Source organism: Schistocerca serialis, chromosome 10 (assembly GCF_023864345.2).
Source record: "Schistocerca serialis cubense isolate TAMUIC-IGC-003099 chromosome 10, iqSchSeri2.2, whole genome shotgun sequence".
NCBI lineage: Eukaryota > Metazoa > Arthropoda > Insecta > Orthoptera > Acrididae > Schistocerca > Schistocerca serialis.
In genome coordinates, this window is record NC_064647.1 from 76119076 (window position 1) to 76125273 (window position 6198).

General features: G+C 48.4%; 1 pseudogene; it reads right to left on the bottom strand.

The window, feature by feature from the left end:
* Positions 1–5533: 5533 nt before the first annotated feature.
* LOC126425404 (5S ribosomal RNA) lies at positions 5534–5651 on the bottom strand (annotated as a pseudogene).
* Positions 5652–6198: the final 547 nt, after the last annotated feature.

The following is a 6198-nucleotide window of genomic DNA, read 5'->3' on the forward strand; positions in this document are numbered from 1 at the left end:
GAGGCGGGCTGCACGATGTTGGGGCGTGAGCAGAAGACGGCCTAACGGTGTGCGGGACCGTAGCCCAGCTTCATGGAGACGGTTGCGAATGGTCCTCGCCGATACCCCAGGAGCAACAGTGTCCATAATTTGCTGGGAAGTGGCGGTGCGGTCCCCTACGGCACTGCGTAGGATCCTATGGTCTTGGCGTGCATCCGTGCGTCGCTGCGGTCCGGTCCCAGGTCGACGGGCACGTGCACCTTCCGCCGACCACTGGCGACAACATCGATGTACTGTGGAGACCTCACGCCCCACGTGTTGAGCAATTCGGCGGTACGTCCACCCGGCCTCCCGCATGCCCACTATACGCCCTCGCTCAAAGTCCGTCAACTGCACATACGGTTCACGTCGACGCTGTCGCGGCATGCTACCAGTGTTAAAGACTGCGATGGAGCTCCGTATGCCACGGCAAACTGGCTGACACTGACGGCGGCGGTGCACAAATGCTGCGCAGCTAGCGCCATTCGACGGCCAACACCGCGGTTCCTGGTGTGTCCGCTGTGCCGTGCGTGTGATCATTGCTTGTACAGCCCTCTCGCAGTGTCCGGAGCAAGTATGGTGGGTCTGACACACCGGTGTCAATGTGTTCTTTTTTCCATTCCAGGAGTGTATATATATATCACCGGTTGTCGTATGACTATTAAAAGATTATAATTAATGTTCGTCTGGTTGGGAATTTGGTAAGCTAGACAGGATACCTGGTGAAACAGTCGCTCAGTAATGCAAGATTAACTTCCCCAGACAGCTCACAGCTTTTAAACCGCTTTTATTGTCTAGCAGCACCGCTTACACAAAGAAAATTTAACCAACAACATTACACAAGTTCCATCGAGCTATCTTACTTGGCAGTAACCCATCACGCAAAAGCCAGTTTCGTCCTTTACGTTTCACAAACCGGAATCTACTGTGCGAGTCAGTTTTTTCTGTCTGGAGATCTCTGATGACTTCTCATTACGACGATCAACCTTTGACTGTGGTGTAGAGTCTACTTTCATACTTATTAAGTTATCATTTAATCAAAAGTTTCATGATACTGCCGCGGTTAGAATCAATAGAGTGAGCTGAAGTGGCTGAAGCTTGAGTAATCGTGATGCGGCTTAATTTCGCCGTGTAAAGTTGTGCGCGGAACGAAGCTACATTCTAGTGTAATTATACAAATTACCCCTAATAAGCAATCCAGGATGTCAGTAGCTTGCGTATCGTAGATAATCTTACATTACTTTCGACTGCATTGTATTCTGTATTCTAGACTTGTGGATGTATAGCATACTTGTGACCTACCCCGGCTTCGCACTGGGAGCATTAAGTATGTACTTCTGGACGCCTTAAATGGTGAAGTGTAGTTTGTTTGCGGGCCACTGGGAACAACGTTAAGGAAATGAACGTCATTTCTTTCATATACAATCCTGGAAATGGAAAAAAGAACACATTGACACCGGTGTTTCAGACCCACCATACTTGCTCCGGACACTGCGAGAGGGCTGTACAAGCAATGATCACACGCACGGCACAGCGGACACACCAGGAACCGCGGTGTTGGCCGTCGAATGGCGCTAGCTGCGCAGCATTTGTGCACCGCCGCCGTCAGTTTCAGCCAGTTTGCCGTGGCATACGGAGCTCCATCGCAGTCTTTAACACTGGTAGCATGCCGCGACAGCGTGGACGTGAACCGTATGTGCAGTTGACGGACTTTGAGCGAGGGCGTATAGTGGGCATGCGGGAGGCCGGGTGGACGTACCGCCGAATTGCTCAACACGTGGGGCGTGAGGTCTCCACAGTACATCGATGTTGTCGCCAGTGGTCGGCGGAAGGTGCACGTGCCCGTCGACCTGGGACCGGACCGCAGCGACGCACGGATGCACGCCAAGACCGTAGGATCCTACGCAGTGCCGTAGGGGACCGCACCGCCACTTCCCAGCAAATTAGGGACACTGTTGCTCCTGGGGTATCGGCGAGGACCATTCGCAACCGTCTCCATGAAGCTGGGCTACGGTCCCGCACACCGTTAGGCCGTCTTCCGCTCACGCCGCAACATCGTGCAGCCCGCCTGTAGTGGTGTCGCGACAGGCGTGAATGGAGGGACGAATAGAGACGTGTCGTCTTCAGCGATGAGAGTCACTTCTGCCTTGGTGCCAATGATGGTAGTATGCGTGTTTGGCGCCGTGCAGGTGAGCGCCACAATCAGGACTGCATACGACCGAGGCACACAGGGCCAACACCCGGCATCATGGTGTGGGGAGCGATCTCCTACACTGGCCGTACACTACTGGTGATCGTCGAGGGGACACTGAATAGTGCACGGTACATCCAAACCGTCATCGAACCCATCGTTCTACCATTCCTAGACCGGCAAGGGAACTTGCTGTTCCAACAGGACAATGCACGTCCTCATGCATCCCGTGCCACCCAACGTGCTCTAGAAGGTGTAAGTCAACTACCCTGGCCAGAAAGATCTCCGGATCTGTCCCCCATTGAGCATGTTTGGGACTGGATGAAGCGTCGTTTCACGCGGTCTGCACGTCCAGCACGAACGCTGGTCCAACTGAGACGCCAGGTGAAAATGGCATGGCAAGCCGTTCCACAGGACTACATCCAGCATCTCTACGATCGTCTCCATGGGAGAATAGCAGCCTGCATTGCTGCGAAAGGTGGATATAAACTGTACTAGTGCCGACATTGTGCATGCTCTGTTGCCTGTGTCTATGTGCATGTGGTTCTGCCAGTGTGATCATGTGATGTATCTGATCCCAGGAATGTGTCAATAAAGTTTCCCCTCACTGGGACAATGAATTCACGGTGTTCTTATTTCAATTTCCAGGAGTGTAAGTTACGTGATGTCTGCAGTGCACGCCAAGAAACCTGTGCGGTGGTCTGAATGTTATACGTTCGTTATTGAATTGGCGTTTGGAGCACATCGTGATGTAGGTAATATGTGTATATTCAATGCAAATATTGTATGCGAATCGTGGATGTACTGTATGTGAGTGATTCGGTATGAATTGGAGACTGGATGAGGCGGCACAAAGAAAAGAGAACATAAGAAAAAACACGTATGATCTACGTGTTTAGCTCGTGATACAGGAACCACTTGTGTAGCTTAGTACGCACTGTGATGCACTGTTGAGACTCATTGCCGCCATTCTTTGTCGTGGATCACGGGATCCCGAGTTCGATTTTCTCTGCCCGGGGACGAGGTGTTTGTGTTGTCCTCATCATTTCATCGTCATCAATCTTGACAGTGGGGAGATTGCTTTGTGTAAAAATTAGACTGTGTCAAATTGGGACTTTGTACGGGCGCTACTTACCACGCAGTTGAGCGCTCCACAAACCAAATATCATCATCATCATCATCTTTGTCGTTGACTCTTTGTCTCGAAGCATCGTGTCCACATCTAGGTTTGCTTCAAGGAAGACAGAAAGCTGAAAGCTCAGTTATCTGTTGAGATGCTGAAGGCCCTTAGTGGACGTAAACGAAGGAAAGTTGCTGACATGGTTTTTCGGAAAATGCTTTACCGTAGTCACAAGAAATTAAGCATCGCGTATTTTGGATTTGTACGTATTTCCGCTAAGCGTCTGTGCTCAGACGATTGCATTGGAAGCTATTGGATAATTATATTTGATTATTTCAAAATGTAAGTTAACGTGGTTATCATTTCGTTATTTATCATATCTTTCAGAATACTTCAAAGCTGGGTAGTGCACTGCCCGTTGTTCGAAGAATATATATATATATATATAAATAATACTTCAAAGATGGTAGTTCATTTCCCGTTGTTCGGAGAAAATATATATATATATATATATATATATATATATATATATATATATATATATGTGTGTGTGTGTGTGTGTGTGTGTGTGTGTATGTGTGTGTCCGAAAGAACAGATACCGAGGCTTACCGGCCATTTGACCATCTTCTTCTGTGCAGGTGCACAAACAGTGACCGAACTCTTACGGGAATCCGCAAAAAGCCGCCAGTAATGAGTATAATGGGCAAGGGAAATGTGAATATAGTGCGGGACAAAAAGTTGGGAATGTGGGTCTCACGGAAGGCGTGTCCGAGATAAGTCCCTGCAGTCGCACTATCCTCTGTGTCCTCGGTGTCTCAGATGAATAGAGCGTCTGCCATGTAAACAGGAGATCCCGGTCGGAGTAAACATTTTCATCTGTCCCCTTTGACCTATATCAACGCCTGTATGCATTCATTTCATTGTAATTTATAGTGAATCAAGAGCGCGAACTGCGACTGCTGATACGAGAGACGTAGAAACTGGAAGTCTGAAACGGTTCGCCATATTCAGAAATCCGTTCGTCAACCATCTGTAGAAGTACTTCGAAAGCCGAACGAAATTTCTTAAAAAAATGGTTCAAATGGCTCTGAGCGCTATGGGACTTTACATCTAAGATCATCAGTCCCCTAGAACTTAGAACTACGTAAACCTAACTAACTTAAGGCCATCACACACATCCATGCCCGAGGCAGGATTCGAACCTGCGACCGTAGCGGTCACGCGGTTCCAGACTGAAGCGCCTAGAACCGCACGGCCACAACGGCCGGCCTCTTAATCCTATTCAAGAAGAACTTGCCCATACCTTTATGATCTTTAAAAATCTTAAACTTCTTTGCCACCAGTGAAGAATCATTTACCAGTCTTCTGTATAATTTGAAAGTGTCGACACAAATAATATCTTTCACCTCACCACGCACAGAACCGTGTTCGCATGTATGTTCGACTCAAGGAAAGCCGAAAGTTGAAAGTTGGGTCATATGCTGCGCCGCCGCGGAACTCTATGTAGAAACGAAGCAAAGCTGCACCCTAAGCTACGTTTTACTTTATGCATAACTGAGAACTTCAGGTTTTTGATTCACAAGTGTTCATCCTTTTCACTGTGCAGTTTGTCTGAAACGACTGCAGTCAACTGACTGGTACCTGCGCTACTTGCTTGTCCGTAGCAGTTATCCAGTCGGAGAAAGAGGTGCTTCAGTCCAACGTGGAATACGAACCACCATCTGTTTTTGGCGAATCTGCTCGTCTTTGAGGGGAGAGTGCTAGATTAAAAGCCAGAATGAAATAAAGAGTTTGACGCTCTCGAGATTCGTTTTCACAGCCTTTCATTTTCCAGCCAAATGCTTTACCGCCAGAACACAACACCAATACGTTTTCCACGCTAGCAAGCGATAGCTGCTCTAAAGAATTTTGGTGACTGTCCGCTAGGTGGCAATGGCATCGTTGTCACAACTTTAATTCATCATAATTCATGCAATCTGTACAAACTAAACCAAACTCCGTCCGAACAGGCCTTGGAATGCCCAACGGCACCGACCGGCCGCCGTGTCATCCTCAACCACAGGTGTCACTGGTTGCAGATATGGAGGGACATTTGCTTAGCACACCGCTCTCCCAGCCGTATGTCAGTTTATGAGACCAGAGCCACTACTTCTCAATCAAGTAGCTCCTCAGTTTGCCTCACAAAGGCTGAGCGCACCCCGTTTGCCAACAGCTCTCGGCATACCGGATGGTCACCCATCCAAGTGCTAGCCCAGCCCGACAGCGCTTATCTTCGCTGATCTGACGGGAACCGGTGTTGCCACTGCGGCAAGGCCGTTGGTATCTGTAAAAAGCAGTTACAAATTATATACGAAAACCTTCGTTTTGAATCAGATTATCTTTTTGTCATAACCTGATCAAGATCCCCAACGCACTTCTATACCTGCAAACCACCGTCCGACGCGTGGTGGATGGCAGCCTATACCATTACCAGTCATTTCCTCGCCTGTTCCACTCACAAATAGAGCGAGGGAAAAGCGACAATCTATATGCTTCCGTATGAGCCCTAATTTCTCGTGTCGTATCTTCGTGGTCCTTACCGAAATATACACTACTGGCCATTAAAATTGCTACACCACGAAGATGACGTGCTACAGACGCGAAATTTAACCGACAGGAAGAAGATGCTGTGATATGCAAATGATTAGCTTTCAAGAACATTTACACAAGGTTGGCGCCGGTGGCGACACTTAAAACGTGCTGATATGAGGAAAGTTTCCAACCAATTTCTCATACACAAACAGCACTTGACCGGCGTTGCGTGGTGAAACGTTGTTGTAATGCCTCGTATAAGGAGGAGAAATGCGTACCACCACGTTTCCGACTTTG